Source organism: Leptodactylus fuscus, chromosome 10 (assembly GCF_031893055.1).
Source record: "Leptodactylus fuscus isolate aLepFus1 chromosome 10, aLepFus1.hap2, whole genome shotgun sequence".
Classification (NCBI taxonomy): domain Eukaryota; kingdom Metazoa; phylum Chordata; class Amphibia; order Anura; family Leptodactylidae; genus Leptodactylus; species Leptodactylus fuscus.
In genome coordinates, this window is record NC_134274.1 from 38,520,257 (window position 1) to 38,545,925 (window position 25,669).

The window sequence follows — 25,669 nt, forward strand, 5'->3', positions numbered from 1 at the left end:
TCAGAAATCAATCCTGAAATCTTAAGATTGGCTCAGCCTATACATGATGGCTAGCTCCAATTAATGAAGATGTAAGAGAGTCGGCTTTGGATGTGGCCCTTGACCCTACAGTAGGACTTGTCTTTAGGATAGTGCAACAATGGAGAAAGATAAAGGAAAGTTCATCCAAACCAAGATAATTCCATCTATGTACATAGTGCTTAATGGGCAGTGCTGATGGTTGCCAGTCTTTATTAGGTATGCCCAGTTTAGTAGTTATAGTTCTTTGGCGGCACACAGCTTAGCTTACCCTCCAACATCCATATATGTGACCAGTGATAAAGTCCAACTGCCCACCTAAAAAACTCTACATACAGTACAACAGAAAAGTAACTGTTCAGGCCACAATATCTGCAAGAAATCAGTTTTTATCAAATCTAATGGACCACCAGGGCATAACAGTGGAACATGTCAACTAAATGCTGTTACCCAATTAAACTTACTGGGACAATAAAAATCCAATGCACCCTAATAAGGTTCTGTTCAGATGTATATTTGTAATGAGTCCTGCTGCAAACCCTCATTGCTTGCTTTGAAATCCAGCACTAGGGTTGAGCAATCGGGATTGGAAAAGATCGGATTCCGATCGGCGATTGAGTAAATTTCAGGATCGTGATCGGAATTCTGATCTCGGTCTTTTACGACAGAATCAAGGTCAGAGCTTATCTCAAGATCAGCTCAACCCTATTCATGTATATATCATTAATAAGGTTGAGCAATTGGGATCAGGAAAGATCGGATCCCGATCGGCATTCGAGCAAATTTCACGATCACGATCGTGATTGGCTGGAAAATGATCGGAAATCAGATTTTAAAATCAATCCTGAAATCTGAAGATCGGCTCAAACCTATCCAGCACTGATCCAGAGGAAATTGTGTGACTATATCCTTAGTATGACATGACACTTTTGTGTTGTTGGAACTTTGTAAATATATTATAGTATCAGAAAAGTGATGCCATTGCATTATATTCCTCATGTGTATGAGCCGATTCATATGAATGGTTCTGCTACATGTATACTAATATTCCATAAAACAATTATGTTCAATTACGTAGTCTAAACATACAAGATACATGGCTGTTATGGATATGATGCACACAATAATAGTTTTGTATGTACAGTTTTAGTGACTATTATGCAGTATGGTCACACAGTAAAAACAACTTACCATTCCCATGAGTGTACGGCAAAGCAATGGACAGGACTTTCCAAAAACCCTGTCAGCACCATGGACAGCACATGACGTAAGTCAAGTTGAAGGAAAATCTTTGTGATGAATTTTACCACGTCAAAAGAGCCATTTGCTAAGACTGGCATATGATATGCCAGTCTTAGCAAACTGCCTCATAATGTTTTATTTAAAGGGGCTGACCATTCTTGCACCTTAGGTTATATCAAGAGACATTGAGAGGCACAGTTGCACCTTGGGCGGTCAACTTACCTAGTCATTAGTTAAAATAGGACCCATGCATAAGATTTGCTGAACTTTAGGCAGCCATAACAGCAACCCAAGAGCTCAACATAAACTTGTCTTTCTCTACACCCAATGTCAGTTCCTGCAAATCCATTGTTATTAGGGTTGAGCCAATCTTGAGATTTCAGGATCGATTTTAAAATCCGATTTCCGATCATTTTCCAGCCGATCACGATCATGAAATTTCCTCGATCGCCAATCGGAATCCGATCTTTTCCGATCCCGATCCTCAACTCTAGTCAATGCTTCTCTATGGGAAAAGTCACTTTTAGGGTTGAGCCAATCTTGAGATAACCTCCGACCTCGATCCCGCTGGAAAAGATCGGGATCAGAATTCCGATTGCGATTGTGAAATTTACTCGATCTTCGATCAGAATCCGATCTTTTCCGATCCCAATTGCTCAACCCTAATTGTTAACTACAACCTCAATAATAATAAGGCTGGATTAAAGTGAATGGGGCTTTTTCTTTGTAAGGAGCTCAGACCTTTCAAGATTTATGGGCCCTTGGGGATGAGGCAGTGAACTGAATATTTACTCAGAATTGAGGCAGCAACTATGGGGCTTACAGTCCCACTTTTGATGAGCACAACCTAATGGTCACAAATGGCTTGTCTAATGCCATCGGATCCCAGCACAGGTTATGCATAGAACATACAACAGGTAGGGTTGAGCCGATCTTGAGATATCAGGATCAATTTGAAAACCCGATTTCCGATCATTTTCCAGCCGATCCCGATCGTGAAATTTACTCGATCCCGATCTCTCAGCCCTACTAATGATATATACATGAATAGGGTTAAGTCAATCTTGAGATAACCTCCGACCTCGATCCCGCCAGAAAAGATCTCGACCGTGAAATTTACTCCATTGCCGATCGGAATCCGATCTTTTCCGATCCCGATCGCTCAACCCTAACAACAGGTAATGAATTAACAGGTTCAACATGTCCAATCCTTTCTTAGACCAGGAGTGACAGATTGCCAGATGTATCTTAAAACTGCTTCTACCTGCCCCTATGGTATTACACATGCATACCCAACATTGCAGACAGCAGCTAAAGCTAATAGTAACAAGTATTACTAAAATCTGCATAATCACCTATGGCTATGATAAGCAGGGACACATTCTAAGTTCCCTGTGTCAGGTATTGCAGGCCACTGCTGCACAATAAGATATTTGGAGTTGACTTCTTTCTTTGCAGAGCCAGTGACTGTCAGGTGGCAATATATTTCACTGACGGATCTCAGTCATTGACACCATTAAGCGATGTCAAGGATAATGCATTAAACGTTCCTAGCGGCAAACAGAAGAGGAAAAGCGCTGCTGAAGGCAACAACTATGGTACACTTAAATAAATTTGGAGATCTTTTCTTCGCCCAGGGTTACTCACTAGGAAATTTTGATAAATGAGACCGATTAGTATTCCACTTTCACCATATCTCTTATCCCAGACCTCACTGAGCAATCTGCTGCTTGTTATTCCCCCGGCTCTGAAATCATCTGGGCTGACATCAGATCCGTGTGCAATGCTTTACAGACTTTTTCTTCGCACATTTTTGCTTTCTAATTTATTCGTTGCTAGATTAATTAGCAAAGTCATCATATTGTGTGGAGTGTGACTGCCTTCCTTACCAGTGCATACTAATGTGAGAAGGGAGACGTGCCAGCTCTCTGTATTCAGTAAGATGATCTCCTATATACTATAGTACAATGTATCCACTGCACAAAGCTGACCTCACTGGATACAGCATATTGTAATTTGTGCTACATAAAAATTGTCTGTTTTTTCCCACATTTTATAAATTCATTTTATTGCATTTTTTTGGTCCCAAGAGACCAAAGCAAAAATACAAAGCCCAGAGGTTGCAAAAACCGTCATCCCTAACTCTCTTGCTGAAACGAACTTGCACAGTAGGTAGCCGTACTATTTATTGCTTTTTCTTACCATCTCAGTACTATTGTTCACACTAGATCTTTTCCTTTGTTGTTTGCTCTTGTTTTCTTGCTGTTTCATTTTATTTTTTTGCAATTCCATTTCTTTTATGAATATATAAAATAACAATATTTGAAATAAAGCTTAGTTTATATTGGGCTGTATAGACTGGCCATATACTGTATATTCATTAGGTAAAGGACAAATGACCTTTCACCGAGAATGTTCTGGCATGGACACATGGTTTGCCAACTGCACCGTATACAATCAAGTACTAGAGTCTATTGGACATGATAACATTGTTATTGATCATCTGAAACTTTAGTTTGTTATTGAATTTCCCCTGTTGGAGCTTTGGTTTAACTCTGTTGTATCCTTGGACACAGTGGATCAAGTCCGTGTTGTTAGAAACTCTCTCATCCCTTGGCATCGCAGACTTGGACCTTTCTTGGATCTGCTCATATGTCACCAACCACACATTCAGTGTCTTTCACTTGCACAAAGCCTCCTTACCATGCCCTCTTTCCATCCTAGGACCCCTCATGTTCTCCATCTACACCCTCGGTCTTTGCATAGAATCTCATGGTTTTCAATACCATTGATATGATGATACTCAAATATATCTCTCTGGACAAGACATTACCTCTTTATTGTCCAGAGTTTCACAATGTCTAGCAGCTGTAGCCTCCTTTCTCTCCTCAAACGCAACATGGAGAAAACGGAGTTCATCATCTGCGCACCACCTCACATGGCTCACCTACCTGACCAATCTATCAAAGTTAATAGAATCACACTTCCCCCAGTCTCATGGGTCCGCTGGTTTGGGATAACCCTGGATTCTGCTATCCTTCAAGTCTCATATCCAAACCTTCAACACCTCCTGCTGCCTCCAACTCAAGAATATCCATCGAATCTGCTCTTTCCTGAAATTATAAAGATGCTAGTCCATGCCCACATAATCTCCCACTTAGATTACTGTAACACCCTGCACCCTTAAACTGTGCTGCTTGTTTAACACACCTCACCCCCTGTTCTTCATTGGCCACTCCTCTCTGCCAGTCTCTATACTGACTACCTGTTGTCCAGCAAATAGAGTTCAAAATACTAACACTGACATACAAGGCCATCCACAACCTGCTCTGGAGCAGAGACCGGGTAGCAATGTGTGCAGCCAGTGCCCACACTAATGGTGGACATTAACCTTCTGTAACATCTCTGCCTGTTCAGGTCTCTGCACCACCTTCTGCTTGCATGCGGAGATGCAGGAGACTATAGTTCTTTAATTGAATTTGCACCACACCCATCTTCAGCCCTTGTCTGCCTCTGTCCATGAAGTAGTTAAATTTGGTCTTGCCCTGTGATTGACAGCCTGCCTTCCTGTCAGGTCCAGGGCGGGTTCATCCTCCCTTTATTTAGTCTTGGCTCACATTCACACTGGTGCCTGTTATTGCCTCATGCTTGCTGGCTTTCTCTTGCTGTTCTGTTACTTGTACCGTGTTTCCCCGAAAGTATGACACCCCCTGAAAGTAAGGCATGCGGGGGTTTCTGTTGAATTGCCTAATATAAGGCATCCCCCGAAAAAAAGGCATGCACGGCAGTGCTGTGCGGGGTTTCGGGGGGGGGCTTAGCGGAGGTTTCGGGGGGGGGGGGGGCTTAGCGGAGGTTTCGTGGGCGGGGCTTAGCGAGCTCCACTTCACTGACACAGCAGCCATGCTCTGTGCTCCGTGTGCACAGCAAAGCCGGCTGCTGCCTCTTCTGTTGTAGGATGAGCCCTCCCAGCTCATCCCAGAGGCAGAGACAGAAGCTGCCATACAGAAGAGGCAGCAGCCGGCTTTCCTGTGCACACGGAGCACAAAGCACGGCTGCTGTGTCAGTGAAGTGGAGCTTGCAAAGCTCTGCTAAGCCCCGCCCCCGAAGCCTTGCTAAACCCCGCCCCCCGAAGCCTAGCTAAGCCCCGCTCACCACTTCCAGGACGAACAGCAGCACCAGCGCTGCTAGGAAGAAGGGAAAGGTAAGTATGATAACTTCCCCCCTCCCCTACACTACACTACCTACAACCGGCAGTCATGCTGACGCTCCACTAAGGAAGTGCCGGCATGACTGCCGGTTGTAATAAGGCACCCCCCGAAAATAAGACAGGTCCTATATTTAGAGTGACAATTTAATATAATACACTGTCTTATTTTCGGGGAAACACGGTATTCTTAATCCTGACCTTGGCTTTTCCTATTGACAATTCTTTTGGACTGTGTTTTGACACTGCATTGCTCAACTGTTACCGAACCCTGGCTAGCTGACCTCCCTTTGTTGTTGTTTGTCTTGTCTGCATTTTGTGTGTCACATATATAGGAAGGGATCGTCTCCAAGTTGCTGCCTATTATATAGAATAGGGTCTGGCAAGAGGAAGGGACAGTGGGGGGCTTCAGCTTAGGGCTCACTGTCTCTTGTGCCCCTTCCTCCAGGGTTCTCCAGCAGCTACTGTGGAATTGTCATCTAAGCAATTCCTTAACACCTTCCCTTAGCTTTGGTTAAAGAACACCAAGGCACCATTTTCCTGATGGTGCATGGGCTCTGCCATTTTGGGGTGGATTGCCACCCCTAGAACAAGATCGGAGGTAGTAATCCATTGAACTTGACATGGGCGCCTATTGAAGGCTCCAGGTTTGTCTCCTATTGACTTCTGCAGCAAGCTGCACTGTAATAGAAGTACAGGGATTTTATAATGCGTTGCAGTACATTAGTATTGCAACACATTGTATTAGTGATGAGATCCCCTGGAGCTCAACTCACCCCACTTTCCCTAGAACACATATAAAAGTAAATAAAGTAAAACATACACATTAGGTATCCCAATGTGCAAATGTATAAAAAAAAAAAAAAAAATGTCAAAAGAGCCAAACCGCCATTTTTGGATACAAAGTGATCAAAATCTCAGACATTCCCCAAAATATTATAAGTGAGAAGTATATCTGACACTGCAAAAAAAAAACAAAAACAAAAAAAAACAAAACATTTTTGCTAAGTTTTTTTTTGTAAGTGTCAGTTGTATTGCCATAATTGTAGCGACCCACAGACAGTGGGCATATTGTTGCCGATATTTGCAGACATTGATATCTTCAGTAAATATTGACTAAACACTGTTCTTCGATGTCCAGCAATACCAATATGTGCAGAAGTAACATTGATAGATCGGGCTCAATACAGTATGGATTAGCTGCTGTCCCTGCGTAATCAAAAGGAAGGCCATAAATCTCCCGAGCCCCTTTGTTATGCTGTTCAGTTATGGTCAAGGGGTTGGGGGATACCAAAATGGGAGTGGGATATGGATAAAAGGAATGAAGGGACAAAAGCTAAAACTAGATAATTGTCATCTCACTGCAAATTTTCTTATATACTTTTAACTTAAAAATTGATCCTGCTCTTATTGTGTCACTTTACAACTACAAGAGGATACTAATTGTATAAAATGGGTGCAATGCTTAAGGCAATGCTTCCCTGGCAGACGGCTTTAGTAGGAGGCTGAAGGACCTCCTACTGGACACCTAACCTAATAACACTGAAGGAGCTCTCACTGGACACCTAACCAAATAACAATAAAAAAACTCTCATTGGACACCTAACCTAATAACACTGAAGGACCTCCCACTGGACACTTAACCAAATAACACTAAAGGACCTCCCACTAAACACCTAACCAAATAACACTGAAGGACCTCCCATTAGACACCAAACCAAATAACACTGAAGGACCTCCCATTAGACACCTAACCAAATAACACTGAAGGACCTCCCACTGGACACCTAACCAAATAACACTGAAGGACCTCCCATTGGACACCTAACCTAATAAAACTAAAGTACCTCCCACTGGACACCTAACTAAATAACACTGAAGGACCTCCCACTGGACACCTAACCAAATAACACTGAAGGATCTGCCACTGGACACCTAAGCTAATAACACTAAAGGACCTCCCATTAGACACCTAACCAAATAACACTGAAGGACCTCCCATTGGACACCTAACCTTATAACACTGAAGGACCTCCCATTGGACACCTAACCAAATAACACTAAAGGACCTCCCACTGGACACCTAACCTAATAACAATAAAAGACCTCCCATTTGACACCTAACCTAATAACACTAAACGACCTCCCATTAGACACCAAACCAAATAACACTGAAGGACATCCCACTGGACACCTAACCAAATAACACTGAAGGACCACCCATTAGACACCTAACCAAATAACACTGAAGGACCTCCCACTGGACACCTAACCAAATAGCACTGAAGGACCTCCCATTGGACTCCTAACCTAATAACACTGAAGGACCTCCCACTGGACACCTAACCTAATAACACTGAAGGACCTCCCACTGGACACCTAACCTAATAACAATAAAAGACCTACCATTTGACACCTAACCTAATAACACTAAACGACCTCCCATTAGATACCTAACCAAATAACACAGAAGGACCTCCCACTGGACACCTAACCAAATAACACTGAAAGACCTCCCATTGGACACTTAACCAAATAACACTGAAGGACCTCCCATTGGACCCCTAACCTAATAACACTAAATGACCTCCCATTGGACACCTAACCTTATAACACTGAAGGACCTCCCATTGGACACCTAACCTTATAACACTGAAGGACCTCCCATTGGACACCTAACCAAATAACACTAAAGGACCTCCCACTGGACACCTAACCTAATAACAATAAAAGACCTCCCATTGGACACCTAACCTAATAACACTAAACGACCTCCCATTAGACACCAAACCAAATAACACTGAAGGACATCCCACTGGACACCTAACCAAATAACACTGAAGGACCACCCATTAGACACCTAACCAAATAACACTGAAGGACCTCCCACTGGACACCTAACCAAATAGCACTGAAGGACCTCCCATTGGACTCCTAACCTAATAACACTGAAGGACCTCCCACTGGACACCTAACCTAATAACAATAAAAGACCTACCATTTGACACCTAACCTAATAACACTAAACGACCTCCCATTAGATACCTAACCAAATAACACAGAAGGACCTCCCACTGGACACCTAACCAAATAACACTGAAAGACCTCCCATTGGACACTTAACCAAATAACACTGAAGGACCTCCCATTGGACCCCTAACCTAATAACACTAAATGACCTCCCATTGGACACCTAACCTTATAACACTGAAGGACCTCCCATTGGACACCTAACCTTATAACACTGAAGGACCTCCCATTGGACACCTAACCTAATAACACTGAAGGACCTCCCACTGGACACCTAATCAAATAACACTGAAGGACCTCTCACTGGACACCTAACCAAATAAAATGTACTGTACATTATCCTGAATCTTTTCATCCCTGTAGTCAGATTCTTCTCCTGCTTTATACAATGCTGCTGATGGGTAGAATACATGTTCAATGTTCAATGTGACACATTATCTTTAAGACAATCCATGACTTGTTCGGAAAGGAGAAACTCCTTCCATATAAGAATCTGCAGACGACAACCTGTTTAGGTAATAATCTACTTTCCTCGTCTAAATAAAACTTACAGAGACTTTCCTCCCTTATGTCTGCCATGTCATGCTACTCCACACGCGTGATGTCACTGCTCCGTGATCCTCGGCATTGTGGTCTATGGTGTTAGATGACACGGGTGACAAATTTCCGTCAAGCAAATGATTCTAATCATAAACAAAACCTGCGAGAATCCCATTTTCGGGTCCTGGTCCCCCCCCCCCCCCCCGCTGTCTCATCAGCTGTGTCAAGCCCACGCTTTCATTTGTTAAGGAGAATTTCCATGGAAACTGAAGCCTTGGGAACTACATGTAGATTAGTCAGAAGTATGACTAGCGTGGATAGAGGCGGCCGAGCTCCCCCACACACCGGCGGCGCAGGGGACGCTCCCTTTCTGGATGGAGATGATGATGATGATGGCTGCCTTGCTGCGTGGGCAGCGACTACTTTACTAATGCAAGTCTTCATTAACCCCTGAATTCCTCAGAGCTTGCTGTTTTGTACAAACAAAAGAATATATCGCATACTATATGATTTTGGCTGTCACACTAACGCGTCTTCAAGCATCCTTAAATCTGAGAGAAATCGATAATCCTGATCCCTTCTTATTATTATTTATTGCAGTTCTTTCCAAGTTGTAAATCTATAATTTCATCAGCTGGTAAATTTCTTCATTATCAGGATGGTAAGAGATCAGAAAAGCATCTGTATTATCCAATCCAATTGTGACGGTGGGCCCCTGTGTGAACATCATGTATGTGGGCCAATGTATGCATGTCATGTATGTGGGCCACTGTGTGCACATTATGTATGTGGGCTCCTGTGTGCACGTCATGTATGTGGGCTCCTGTGTGCATGTCATGTATGTGGGCCCCAATGTGCACGTCATGTATGTGGACCCCAGTGTGCATGTCATGTATGTGGGCCCCTGTATGCTGTATGTGGCTCACTGTGTGCACATCATGTATGTGGGCCACTGTTTTATGCATGTCATGTATGTGGGCCCCTGTGTGCACGTCATGTATGTGGGCTCCTGTGTGCACGTCATGTATGTCCTCAGTTATGTATCTGGGCTCCTTGAAAAACACCGAAGGTGAATGATGTTACCCCATAATACCTATCCATATATCTATTTGATCATATTGATGTTATACAAGAGAACTCCGGCTCATGGTATTCCCCTATATGAGCCAGTATGCTCCTCATACACGCTTCTGAGAGCCTGAAGACACTCACTCTATAAGAGCAACTCGAATTCAAGCCATTTATCAGAATGGCCACCATATACTACAGGGCTACATGGCCCCTGTATAGGGAATGCCAGGCTGGCTTCAGCTCACACTTCCAATTTGTTGGCTGGTTGTGCCAGGCTCTGGATCCTTGGTTATGGTACGGTTGAAGAAACATTGACAGTGATACTAACGTCACCCTTTAATATATTGCACCAGGATAGGGTCTTGTATTCAGTAATGCTGAAAACTGCAACTTCTGAAGAGCTCATAAGACATTTAACTATCTCCTAGACCCCAGTGAAAGTCAGGGGTAATCTACATAAAGTCAGAATCATAGCTCACTATGATACAGTCAAGTGAAGACTTGGGGTATTGAATACCAGTCATCGTATCCCTGGCAGAAGATCCTTACTTTTGGCGAAGAACATGTATCTTCATAAATGGGCGGTTCCTAGGATTGAGCCGATCTTGAGATTTCAGGATCGATTTTAAAATCCGGTTTCCGATCATTTTCCAGCCGATCCAAGCCTATTCATGATATATACATGAGTAGGGTTGAGCCGATCTTGAGATAACCTCTGACCTCGATCCCGCCGGAATAGATCGGGATCGGAATTCCAATCACAATCATGAAATTTACTTGATCGCCTATTGCAATCCGATCTTTTCCGATCCCGATCGCCCAACCCTAGTGGTTCCTCCTCCAGATCATGCACTTGTGCTGTAACACACGCCAGTTTATAGCTGGCATAGATATCAGTGATCATTTGCTCCAGTAAACTGGCATAAATAATATTATACGTTGCAACCATTTCCGTATTTCCCACAATGTGCAGATGAGACTAAACTAAATTTCATCCAGTTTGCTGGTACTGTAAAACGCAGAATTTTTCTGTTGCATTTCTGCAATATGGAGCCTTAGCCGAAGATGGATTTAGCACCACTATCAGTATTACATTGCGAATTGTAATTGTAGGTAGTACAGCAAATTTCGACTAAATGCGGAATTACTCTTACTGGAGACCAACAGGCTGACAGCAGTAATAGGTGAGATGCAAATCTCCGGTGATGAAATGCTACTAAAGCAATCAGAAAAGCTGCGGCGGTGAATGAAATGCTTTATATAGTAATAAACTGCGATTCACCAGTCTTCGGCCACTAGAGCCAGGAGTACAAATAGAACAGATCCGCTTGATTAAATAGCAGATTGGCGCCGTGCAAAGCGAGGGTGAAATGTTCTAGAGATGAAAAGTAGTGATGCATGATTGATGCTGTTAATAGGGCACTTCTAACCGTGATTAGATTTCACCCATGGGCATCATGCAGTGTAGAGCCATTTATTATGTCTAGTTGCTTAAGTGTTGCCTAGTGAGCCCATCATCTGCAAAATCTATTAGTATTAAGGGTGCAGATGTGCAAATGAGGTGACGTGTCAGAACGTGGCTGCAAAGTTCAGGACTGAATGTGTCCAGGGTACTTCACTACAACTCAAGGGTAGTCATTGTCCCAGTTGAAGAATAGCCTGCAATTCTAATATCTGTACATTTTTACTGTACTGTCACTTATTTACAGTTGGGAAGGTTTTTCTTTGGTCCACATGTTGCAAAAAAGCTGAATTTTTAAAGTAGATTTTGCTGCGTTTTTTTGAGCCAAAGCCAAGAGTACCTTGGCTTTGGTTCAAAAAATTAGAAATTTAAAAGAAGCTGTTAGGGTAAGTTCACACAGGGTTTTTTGGTCCGGAACAGGGGCTACTATGGGGCATAATACTGTGTGCTGGGGCCACTATGGGGCATAATACTGTGTGCAGGGGCCATTATGGGGGATAATACTGTGTGCAGGGGCCACTATGGGGGATAATCCAGCTGCAACTGGATGCCGGTGCAGTGCACCGGCATCCAGTCGCGCACTCCGCTCCGGATTTGGCCCAATGTTTGGGCCTAGTCAGGAGGAGGGAGTGTCTTCAGGCCAAATCGCAAGGTGAATCGGCCTGAAGAATGAGCATCTTGTTTCTTTTTCCGGGAGCCGGAACAAACAGCTCCCCGAAAGAAGAACTGACCAGTTCCCATTGATTTCAATGGGAGCTGTCTTTTTGATCTGGATTTTGAGGCGAATACGAACTTTCTGTTGCGATTATACCTATCGGGAAACTGCCCACATTCCCGTAGGTATAATTGACATGGTGCGATTTCCAAAATCGTACCATTTTTGGAAATCATGGAATGACCGCAGCACGGTTTTTACGGCAAAGTATTCATTAGAATCCCATCCACTTTGCTCTGACTGTAAAACGCTGCGATTTTTTTTCTGCAGGTGCTTCCGCTGGGGGCGAGTCACAGTGTTTTATGCCACGCGGGGCCCTGGCCTCAAGCAGGTTTCCGTAAGGCTGAGTTCTCACGAAAGGGCTCTACTGATGCTTTTCTATTAGGGAAAACCATCTGTGGATTTGTCTGAATTTTGTCACCACAAAAGTTGCCCAAAGTGTTTTTTTGCTCTAATTTCTATTTATTTTTTCCGGCTGTTGTTATGTGTATGTTGCTTCTTTGAACCTTCACATTTTAGCAGCCACGTGGGTATACTGTAAGGTTTGAGCTGATCTTGAGATTTCAGGATCGTTTTTAAAATCCAATTTTTGATCATTTTCCAGCCGATCGCGATCGTGAAATTTGCTTGATCGCCCATTGGGATCCGATCTTTCCCAATCCCGATCGCTCAACCCTAGTATACTGGCAAATAAAAAAAAAAATGTCAAGAGGCAACGGAACAACAGTGGACTTAACAGGCGTCATTGCCTTTGGCCACAAAAATGTGATCTTGCGCATGGATGTTGTGATTGCCATTGATGGTGGCATCCAGAGGATTAATCTGCCTGAGTCAGAGTATCTTTCGATTCCAATGGCTAGTCCCGGACTCGTGCCTGCAGCATTCCAGCGCCATACTATTAACATCATGCTCAGCGCAATGTAATAGTGTGGCGAGGAGCGGGAAGGTGTTAATAGACACTGTTATTAAGATAGGCTACATGAATGAGTGCCTGAGCTGGGCCCCTGGTTAAATGGCACCATTGGCGCATGGATGATATCTGTGTGCAGTCCATTGATTTGCTTCAGTGAGCCCTGCCTATAAAATTTACAGAAATAGGACCTGTCTTGAGTAGGGTTGACTGATTGGGATTGGAAAAGATCGGATACCGATTGGCAATCGAGTAAATTTCACGATCGTGATCGGAATTCTGATCCCAATCTTTTCCAGTGGGATTGAGGTCGGAGGTTATCTCAAGATCGACTCAACCCTAAAAGTGACTTTTTCCGTAGAGAAGCATTGACTAGGGTCGAGGATCGGTATCGGAAAAGATCGGATTCCGATCGGCGACTGAGCAAATTTCACGATGGCGATCGGGATCGGCTGGAAAATGAATCTAATCTAATAATATCAATTTGCTCAGCTCCTCCTGCTCTATAACATTCTCATTGCATGTTGATGTCATGTTCAAGGCGACAGCTATCCGGTGAGCACAGGGTACTATTATATATGGAGCCCATGATATATGGCGGTGATAAGTACTGTCTTCAGTCAGGTCAGATACAATGTAGCTGAAAACAACAAAGTTGTGCCATGACAAGGCAGAATCATAGCCAGCTCTATGGTTTCCGTCCCAATTTGTAATTCACAGAAAAGCGATTTACATTATACCGCGGAAAGAAAACTTTATGGAGAAGGTGAGAATTCATCGTGGCAATAAATGGGTCCTAATGGCTCTCTGTACTCATAAGAGCAGTGCTTTATAACTGGGTTACTTTATGGTCCGTGTTTCGTACAGATGCTTTTACCAATGGTTACAGTTCATTTGGAAGCTGTTACAGATAATTATACATAAGTAAATGCCGCTTCTAAAGAGCAAGCTGTAAGCACACATTTTAGATTTACAGCCTCTTGTGCCGTAATTGAGGTTGTTTCCTGAGCAAGATAATTAGAACCACTCCAATGTACAAGGGCTGCAGATCTCCTACAATACTGGAGATAAACCTTTACCCCACATGAGTTCACCCTTATTTTAGCTTGAATTTGGTTAATGACTCATTTTTCATGAAACTAATGCAACGCAAGATCTCAGAATACTGAGAAAACCTTGGCAGGCTGCAATTCACAACACAACCACATATAGACCCATAGGAATGGACACTTTATTACAGACAACCTTCCTTTCAATATTCCAGCTTTCCTACACAGAATTTAAATATGTGATCCAGTATGCAACAAAAAAACTAGTGACACATTTTACAAGGATCGATTTTGTTTTGACTCCATAGTAGAATAGGAAAATCATGAAATATAAGCAACCCTAAACAAGGCGTGATTCTCAGTTCTAGACTATCCGGAGACAGTATTTCAAAAACTGACAACTGTAACATCTCTGACTGTTCAGGTCTCTGCATTTTGTCTTGTTCTGTTCTGTGTAACACTTATTCAGAGAAGGGACTGTCGCCCAGTTGTCTCTCTCATTAGGACAGTGGAGGCAACTAGGTAGGGACTGGGGCTGGGTCGAGTTTAGGACTCAATGTCTCTGTCTTTCCCGTCCTCCCTGGTTTCAGCAGCAACACTTACACCAACCTTGTGGTGTTGTCTTGCATAGTGATGTGAAGAATTTCTGCTGTGATTAAAGATCCTTTGCATGTAAGTGGTTAAAGGGGTATTCCCACGTCACATACTCACCAGTCTTCACTGCTGTAAAATCTTCTTTCTTCCTGGTTTCTTGCGTCATTTGGTGGGCAGGGTTTCATATGCAACCCGCTGTTTAGCTCTGCCCCCAAATTAGCATGTAGCTCCGCCCACCACATAGCGTGATCCTATGGGGTGGCTGAAGGGCCTGTGATGTCATCAAAGGTCCTTAAACACTATATGCACAATATTGGACTATGAAGTACAGGCAGGAGCAACTCCATTCTGTGTTACATACAGAGACTGCCTCTCTCTGCCATAATGCACACAATTGAATTAGCTAGCCTGATAACTGGGAGAACAGAAGACGAGTTCAGAAATGAAAGCAGCTCCTCTCCCCTATCTGAGATCAGGAAGCTAGGTCACGTGGTGTAGACACAGGAATAGCTAGAAACACAGGCTCACGCCCGTGCACTTAGCCCCTCCTCCCTCCCCCCTGAGAGCAGCAGATACATCACTTGACTTTTGAGCAGATAAGTCAAGGGCTGTGTCAACAATGAATTGAATAAAGTAAGATAGTGGACAAACAAAGCAGTTAACATTAACAAGCAGTATAGATAGGATCCTTGTGATGGGACAACCCCTTTAAAGAGCAATGTCAAAATTGTATTTGATGAAAGGATGGTCCACAGTCAAGCAACCTGGTGCTGAATACAACGCTGGTGCTCCAAATAATGAGGAGGTTTATGAAAAAAACTGCACCAGAATTTTGGCATAATTTTCACCAAAAAACTGTCTAACATGCTGTGCCCCACATCAGTCACTTTTCATTCTTTTGAAGGAAAGAGTCTTGGCATCACAAGAAAGGGGCATGGCCTAAATTGCAACTCCATGGGTCAAAAATGCCCCAAGAACTTTTAAGCCAAGTAATAAGTGGTGTAATGTTAGAGCAGACAGCCTAGCAATATGCCAGAATGATCACACGGCAACCAGCACTTTGCTAAATCGGGTGCAGTTTTAGATTGTCTAGTCTGAAGATGCGCTGTCTTAAATCTGGACACTATTAGTAATCTGTCCCCTTTTGTCCAAATGCACACGGCACCATTCCTTAGCACACATGGGATATAAAGAAGACCAGTTCAAGTGCTATTGCTGCCTAAGAGAATCAGGCTGCCGAAATAATCCACATACACTATATGGACAAGTCTGTTATTCATTGAACTCTGCTGCTAGATGTTGCTGGACGTGTGTTGGAATGTTCTAATAAATTTTGTTAAGAGAGAGGAGTCGGGAATGAGGAGAGGAATCCACGCTTCTTCAGAAGAATTGGATACTTTATTGAATGATCATACACATAACGCGTTTCGGAGACCATGTCTCCTTTTTCAAATTTAATGCTGGACAGAAACGTGGCGTTTTACAGTAATGGCAAAGTGGATGGGATTCTAGTGAATCCCATGCCCATTTCTCAGTAAAAACGGCCGTGCGGATGCGCCACAGTTTCCAAAACTGGCTCGGTTTTGGAAATCGCAGCATGTCAATTACACCGCCGAAAACGCCGGTGGTTTCCCCATAGGTATAATTGTAACAGTAACAATAAAAACTCTGAACTTTCTGTGTAAAGTGTTGTGGAAAGAACTGCGATGCATTGGTGCTCAGTTTTTTCCTGCAGTGCTTTATTGCTGCGGGACGTCCCGTAGGACCTTAGTCTAAAGCTGTACATTACTAAATGGACAATTACTACATTCACAACAAACATTCATTGAATGAACTTAAAAACTTATGACTGTTTTAACAGATCAATGACTTATAAGATCTGAAAATAAATTAAAAAGATTTTTCATTCATACAAAAAATTTGTTCTCTAATGGTTGTTCCCAGTAAGATTTTTTCTTTCTCTCGTTGTCATCAAACAGCTATGATCTATAATAGAGATGAGCGAACAGTAAAATGTTCGAGGTTCGATATTCGTTTCGAGTAGCCCCTCAATATTCGACTACTCGAATCGAATATCGAACCCTATTATAGTCTATGGGGGGAAAATGCACACATGCATCAAATTATACTTACCAAGTCCACAAGTGAGGGTCGGGCTGGATCCTCCGAGAAGTCTTCTCCTTGCAGCATCCCCGCGGCGTCTTCCGGCTCTTCATTCACTCTGCCAGGCATCGGGCCTGGGCAGAGCCGACTGCGCATGCCTGCACTACAAGTTGACAAGCATTGATTGGCCGACTGTATAGCATTCAGCCAATCAATGCTGGTTCTGCATCAAACTTTTACATTCGAATAGCGAGTGGTATTCGCTCATCTCTAATCTATAACAACTGTAATGGCCAATATGGACTAAAATGTGTCTAGCTGTGTCTGCAATTGTCTACTGTAATATGGATAAATGAAAATCCTCAAACCAAAGGAGAAAGAGCTAATTTTTTGTTTACTAACAATCATTTGGCGCAATAAAAAATTGGTTGATATAACCATGAATTCTGGAGTTGTCATTTTGTCATAATACATAGAGCAAGGGGTGTCATTCTTCATATCCCCTGCTCCGGCACAGGGTGACCTTCCAACATAGGGTAAAGTTGGATTCACAAATTTTTTTAAACTTTTTTTTAGAGAAAGACAAGAGCGGATACAAAAAAAAGGAGGAATAACTCACAGCAGGAACCCAACCCTAAAGCATTAATCTATAAGATGTTGATATGGTCTCTTGTTCTTGAGCTTTGATGTAGACATCACCTTCCTAAATCTAAGTTTCTGTGACCTATTGGGGTATGAGTGTACAGTGCTGTCTGTTGTAAAACAGAAAGGATCTAGACTGGATATTTTTTTATTTTTTTTTTTAATGTAGATTGTGAGCCCCACATAGAGCTCACAATGTACATTTTTCCTATCAGTATGTCTTTTTTGGAATATGGGATGGAAATCCATGCAAACGCGGGGAGAACATACAAACTCCTTGCAGATGTTTTTTTGCCCTTGGCAGGATTTGAACACCAGGACTCCAGCGCTGCAAGGCTGCAGTGCTAACCACTGAGCCACCGTGTGGCCCCTTACAACTGGATATTGTAGGGTATCCAAAGGTTGTAATTAGGGTTAAGCCGATCTTGAGATTTCAGGACCTATTTTCAAATTCGATTTCCGATCATTTTCCAGCCGATCTCGATCGGGATCGAGAAATTTGCTGGATCGTCGATCGGGAACCGATCTTTCCCGATCTCGATCGCTCAACCCTATTCATGATATATACATGAATAGGGTTGACCCGATCTTGAGATAACCTCTGACCTCGATCCCGCCGGAAAAGATTTCCGATCGCGATCGCTCAACCCTAGTTGTAATGTGTCAACGCTAATGTAAGTGTCCCTTTGTCATGTATTTAGTAAGTTTATTATGTGTTGCATGTTACTTACAGCACCAAAATTGTAGATTGCACAAAAACACAGATAATATACACAAAAAAATTGTAATAATGGAGTTAACAGTAAGTTACTGTATAGGTATAACTTCACATATCTGCATCCCTTTACACATTATTCCATAGACTTCATCAGATTATTACCATAGGTATAAGGAATTCATTGTACACCTTTGCAGGTATGGCGATCTTAGAGACACGCTGACACACACAAGCAACAAAATATCTAAAAAGTCTTATAATAGCAGAATTTTAATGGCATATATTATTGATGATGTCACATAATACGGCACGTAGAACTATTCTTAATATAGCGGAAGGACGAGTCATCTACATAAGATCTCATTCCTATAGATGGTCCCCATTGTCTTGTCATTGAGAGGGAAGAAGGATCAGACAGGTTGGGTTTCATCCTGTCCAATCTTTCATGCACCCAGGAGGACAAGGCACAATGAAAAACAAATCTGAATTCTCAACCAATCTGAGCACTCGTGTTTATGGCATCAGGTAGGGTAGCTAAACTTTCTAATGCATCTAACAACAATGAATACTACGCTATACGGTGTCTTCAAGCAAACGTGCGCACAGTCACAGTATATATCGTGAAAAATACCCTGCACAATTTTGTGAAAATAAGTATACTAAATGCTTTTTGGTGCTTGCCATGACAATGTTTGCTGCCTGGCAACTACACTTGAATGGTAGCTACGTATCCATCACTTACTACAATGTGAGACTGAACAACATGATTGGGGAAAATCTAAAATAATGCAAAATGTCTAGTAAAAATATTTTATGGGATTGCAAAGTCAGTTCATGAAAAAGCTGATTATTACAGAGGTATATGTTAACATGGAACACAGAATTGGTGAAGCTTGAGGTATATCCATGAAGCCTTTGTACCCAGGTACCTCCAGGAGATGCACTGCAGGTGGTTTTGGCATTTGCAATGTGCATTTCTTGTCACCACTAATACGGAAATCGCTAAATATATTTTCATTTCATTATCATTAACCAACAACTGACATGCCAAGAACATGGCTTCTGTAAGCCTCTGTCATCAATACCCTACCTTGAGCAGGTCTAGGATGTCAGATCTTGGTCCCGCACCACAAAGGGAGGTTCAGAAAATACAGAGTTGTTCTAAGATGCCGATCCGTTATTTGCTTAGCGCTGGCTCTCTTCAATCTGCTCCAGAAGCCGGTGTGGAATAGAGAATCTCATTCCCTATCTTACTGCAGGGGGAGCATGTGCATGTCTGACGGGAGACAGGGAGGGAGAGATGTAGTCAAGCTGGAAGACGAAAAGAATTCACAGCAAGAGGAAGCAAAAGCAACAATTTAGTACCTGTGAGATAAGTGTAAGAAGACTGAAGAAGACACAATATGATACAATGTGATCAGAATACATCAGGCTTTGGGTTATTTTTGATGTCAAGAATTGTGCAGTGTGTAGCATTGTTCATACTGGGAAAATACTGGAACTTCGCAGAACCTCAATAAACTTAATTTAAAGGTAATTTTATACGTCTTACTTTTAATATAGCTAATGTCTCATCAATGGCCCCACAGTCAGTTGCCATTGTTTGGGGTGGTTTCTGACACCTGTACTTTACAGGTATGGAGCTGGAAGCAGATCGCTATGTATGTAGTGGGCACCATCATTGATGTTTGGGGGGAGCAGAGATGCGGTCCCAATGCCCATCCACTATCTGCTTCCAGTTCTGTGTACTGTATAGTAGGGGCATCTTAAGGCCAACTGTCAACCCCACACCAATAAGATATTTATAGGCTGTCTTAAAGATAAGACATAAATGGGTTGTCCAGGTCTTTAAGACACGGATATTGTGTATTAAGATAAAACAAAGGGATAATATTGGGCACCGTATACATTCTGTAGAATGAGCAGCCTTTAATAGACTCATACATGGAGACTTGTTTTGAAGTAGGTTTTACACCAGCAAGGGAACCTGTCAGGGAAACCGTGTGTGATCTGGAAGTAGCACATTATAGAGCAGGATAAGCGGAGCAGATGGGATAGTATTATGCAGAAGCAATCAGTATAGCCTGCCATTCACAGAACAGGACTGCCCAGTGGACTCCTAAGCTCAGAATGAGCAGGGATTAGATAAATAGGTTTTGGTATAACTGGCAGGTTTTCTTAACCTCCCCATTCCCCCCAAAAAAAAATCACAAAAAACTAAGTATCAATTTGCTCAACTCCTCTTGCTCTACAATATTCTGCCTGTAGAATAGACAGTAGGGTTTAATGAAAAAATGCATCAAGTTACGTTATTTGACTTTATACTGACATACTGCTATTTTTTCATTAAAGAGTTATTGATCTCTTGACAGAGTAGGGGGCACATCGTACAATCTGTATCATAAACCCCCTGGAAACAGAGTAGAGGGAAGTTTACAACACTTGTACTGCCAGACATGAAAAGAGATCAAACTGTTGTGAGAGGGACCCATGGGCTCATTCCCTTCATGAGCCCCAATTATCGCCTACTTTTCCACTATGATAGATCTCTTTCGCCCTCCATCTCACACAGGCCTTGACAAACAGACTTATTTTCAAGTAAAAGTAAAAAACAATAAACTTCTTTAACCACAATTTTATTTGACGTTTCTACATGTAGTTTTCAAAATCTGAACCCATATGTAAGACACGTACACATTTTTGGCCTGCTGGAGGTAATTTTGCAGTGCTCCTCCTGTTCCTTCTTGCACAAAGGCGGAGGTAGTGGTCCTGCTGCTGGGTTGTTACTCTCCTGTGGCCCCCTCCACGTCTTGTGGTGTACTGGCCTGTCTCCTGGTAGTGCCTCCAGCGTGTCACGTTGCACCACAGACTGTCCAGGAGTTGTCAGATGCTTTAGTCCAGGTCTGGGAGTAGATCCCTCAGGAGACCATCCACAACCTCATCAGGAGCATGCCCAGGCATTGTAGGGAGGTCATACAGGCACATGGAGGCCACACACACTACTCAGCCTCATACTGACAGGTTTTAAGGACATTACATCAAAGTTGGATCAGCCTATAGTGTGGTTTTCCACTTTAATTTTGGGGGTGACTCCAAATCCAGGCCTTTATTGGTTAATAAATTTAATTTCCATTGATGATTTTTGTGTGATTTTGTTGTTATCACATTCAACTTTGTACAGAACAAAGTATTCAATGAGAAGATTTCATTCAGATCTATTAGGTGTTATTTGAGTGTTGCCTTAATTTTTAGGGACTAGACTAATGTCAAGACTAAGGGTGTCCTGATATATCATCGTGGTTATATATTAAATGTACACTTTGGGGAAAAAAGAATAGATACGCGTAGTATTTAGTGCTTTTATATCGTGATGTCGAGCAAAAAAAAAAAACCCATATACTTTAAAACATGCAATTTTTTAACAGTGGAATCCATTGGCAATGGCTGGTACCTATGGCTTTCATCGGAGGCCCTACAAGATGTGAAAGCAGTCTAACCGTGTACTGTCCCCTTTTTGTGTGTTAACCAATCCCTATCCAAAACCGACTGAGAATTGACTTGAACACAGAGACGAGGGAGACGGTGCGCTCAGGTTCCATCTATTTCTATTGGTGAATGAATAGCTTGCTCTTCTGTGATTAGTTGCTAGGTAACAGTGAATTGTGAGAAGAGTACGGATGATAAAACCTTCAGGATTATGAATGCATATGTTCAGAAATGTTCAGATCTATAATTAATCCCTAATGAAAATTAAAGGTGACTACAAATTTCTTATTACATGTAGTTAGACACATATAAAATAGTTTAAAGCTGATTTATCTGTAGGGCGTTGACATCTCCTGGAATGTTGCAGACAATTATTGAATAGGAAGGAGTCTTAATTATTTCGTCACACAGAGGCAAAACATGCTTAGTGGTTACAGTCACTATCAGTAGTACAATATGCTTAATGGTTACAGTCACTATCAGTAGTACAATATGCTTAGTGGTTACAGTCACTATCAGTAGTACAATATGCTTAATGGTTACAGTCACTATCAGTAGTACAATATGCTTAATGGTTACAGTCACTATCAGTAGTACAATATGCTTAGTGGTTACAGTCACTATCAGTAGTACAATGTGCTTAATGGTTACAGTCACTATCAGTAGTACAATATGCTTAATGGTTACAGTCACTATCAGTAGGTACAATGTGCTTAATGGTTACAGTCACTATCAGTAGTACAATATGCTTAATGGTTACAGTCACTATCAGTAGTACAATATGCTTAATGGTTACAGTCACTATCAGTAGTACAATGTGCTTAATGGTTACAGTCACTGTCAGTAGTACAATATGCTTAATGGTTACAGTCACTGTCAGTAGTACAATATGCTTAATGGTTACAGTCACTGTTAGTAGTACAATATGCTTAGTGGTTACAGTCACTGTTAGTAGTACAATATGCTTAATGGTTACAGTTACTATTAGTATTACAATATGCTTAATGGTTACAGTAACTATTAATAGTACAATATGCTTAGTGGTTACAGTCACTATCAGTAGTACAATATGCTTAGTGGTTACAGTCACTATCAGTAGTACAATATGCTTAATGGTTACAGTAACTATTAATAGTACAATATGCTTAGTGGTTACAGTCACTGTTAGTAGTACAATATGCTTAATGTTACATTATATGGTACATGATGCTTGGTGGTTACACTCACACATGGGCGAAAAATTGCACTTGAACAGCAGATACAGTGGGTGAACTCTTGGATTTGGAATCAATAGCATTCTGTTGGTGTGGTCCACAGGACAGTGTGACACACAACTAGTCTTCCAGATAGAGATGAGCGAACACTGTTCGGATCAGCCGTTCTGAACAGCACGCTCCCATAGAAATGAATGGAAGCACCTGGCAAGGTGACCGGCCGCCGGCAAAGTGTACGTGCCAGGTGCTTCCATTCATCTCTATGGGAGCGTGCTGTTCGAAATGGCTGATCCGAACAGTGTTCGCTCATCTCTACTTCCAGAGTATCAGACCGTGAACAAGATGGCTGGCAGCTTTTACTTTTTGAACCAGCTGTGCAAATATGGAACTTCGGGAGGCTCCACCATATCTGTGATCCGTTTAGATTTATTGTCATGGAGTTGCACTAGCCTCATTTATAAAATGATATAACCTAAAAACATTTCCCACGCTGAGACATTTTTGCTGACATGCAGCTTTGCATTGGAGGGCGGCCTGCCAGCTTAAGCATGTCCTCTTGGGTAACCACTCATGGGCTGGGGAGTTCACAGTTTGCCCAGGCTTGTGAAGTCCTGGGTCGGCCTCCCTGCTCAGGCTCAACCTCCGGAGGTCCAGTAGTGGTGCCCTCCTGTGGATGAGCTTGGGTCCTGCAGTCGTCCACTGACATCTTGGGGATTTTTTAGCAGTATCCAGCCTCTGATCTGCCAGGGACTTAGTCTTGCAGCTTACCCAGGCTTGTGGAGCCCTGAGTCAGCCTGCTTTCTTAGGCACAACCCCTTGGAGACCACTCGTGCACCAGGACTTAGCCTCACAGCATCAAAGACAGTTAACCATGTAAAGACATCACTGGGCATCTGGGCTCAGGTGTTTGTCGACTTCAGGTCAAAGCTTGAGAATCTGGAAAGGAATCGTTTGGAGAATGAAGAGAAGTGCCACTATGAACAGGAAGTTTGGAGTGCTTGAACCCAATTACCAGAAACTTTTAGCAAAGAGCGCAGCAGGAGCAAGTGTGGCAGAGAACTAATAGAGCAAACGACTGGTCACAAAGCCTTCAAGTTGGTCAGTTACATATCAATGTTTTCAGAGATAGCATGGGTGCTTTCAAGGAAGCCAAAGAAGTGTCAGCATGAAGATTACATCAGCAATATGAGGCTCATGGTGTACTGACATCATTCCAGTTGTAAGATTAACAGAATGTGCTCGTCCATAAAGTTCATCCTTTGTTTCTCCTATCCAGTGCATAGGCTTAATCCAAACACTATTATGGGCAATTGTTCAGGCTGTTGGGTATCCACCAGTCCTTGATACATGTTAAACGTGTCTCTGGGCAGATACAATATTGCATCCATAATATGCAGCTACTGGCTACCATACAATGAGTCTCTCTCGCAGGCTCATCATCACTAGATCTTTCTCTCTCAAGTGATTCTCCCAAGGTCTTCCAACAGATACCTTTGTGTCTTTTTGTCTTACTGTGCACATAGTCAGCACTTGGCTCAAAACAAACATTTTTATGGACACATCTCAGCCCCATATGTAAACACAATAGCATAAAGGTCTTGTCATCACATCACTTGCTGTCAAGTCATCAAAGGGTGCTAAGGCAACACTGCCCACGGACTGATATGTCCTCCTTCATTCTTGATATTGTTGGCTTTGAGCAGCAAGTGGGAACCCAGTCCTACCAGTTCATCAGTTCACCAGCTTCTACCTATCATACACGGCCAATGACTAGACTCCAAGGGGTGGAATACAAACATACAATGCAACATACCTGTAATATAACATGGCACTAGAGATGAGCAAACAGTGAAATATTCGAGATTCGAGATTCGTTTTGAGTAGAGCCTTAATATTCGACTACTCGATCGAATATCGAATCCCATTATAGTCTATGGGAAAAAATGCTCGTTTCAGGGGAAACCACTATTCGACTAAAGGAGAGTCACCAAGTCCACGAATAGCAGGAGGAGAGTGTTTAGGAGCAGCGCTGTGCAGTTAAAGCGCATGGACCCCATTAAAGTCTATGGGGACCACGTGCTTTAACTGCACAGCGCTTGTAGTTGTGCTGATAAAAAGTAAGCTCCCTCGTAACCGCAAGCTGCCAGCTCTCCTGACTAGCAAAGACGAGCCTGTGGCAAATCAACGCTGGTTCTGCAGCAGGCTCATCCTTGCTAGTCGGGAGAGCTGGCAGCTTGGTCTTGACAGAGGCTCGTCTGTGAGGAGGCGGAGTCTAAAATCAGACCACAATGGAGACTGCTGTGGTCCGATCTTAGACTCCGCTTCCTCACAGATGAGCCTCCGCCAGAACCAGCGTTGATTGGCCGAATGCTGTACACTGGCCAATCAACGCTGGTCTATTCATTCCTATAAGAAAAAGTCCACTCCCTCCTAACAGTAAGCTGCCAGCTCTCCCGACTAGCAAGGACGAGCCTGCTGCAGAACCAGCGTTGATTTGCCGTATGCTATACACTGTATAGCATTTGGCCAATCAACGCTGGCTCTGAATCAAATATTTACTGCGAATAGCTAGTAGTATTCGTTTGAGTAAGAATATTTCGAATATCGTAGTATTCGATCAAATACCTACTCTATTGAATACTGCTCGCTCATGTCTACATGGCACCACCAT

The 25,669-nt window shown here is 42.6% G+C and overlaps 1 protein-coding gene across 1 annotated transcript in view; it reads right to left on the reverse strand.

Annotated features, from left to right (window-relative positions):
• Positions 1-19,569, reverse strand: part of RASGEF1A (RasGEF domain family member 1A) — a 199,809-nt gene extending 180,240 nt beyond the window's left edge. The window contains exon 1 of the mRNA XM_075257964.1: positions 19,389-19,569. The gene's annotated coding sequence lies outside the window, so the exon portion shown is untranslated. The remainder of the gene's footprint in view (positions 1-19,388) is intronic.
• Positions 19,570-25,669: the final 6,100 nt, after the last annotated feature.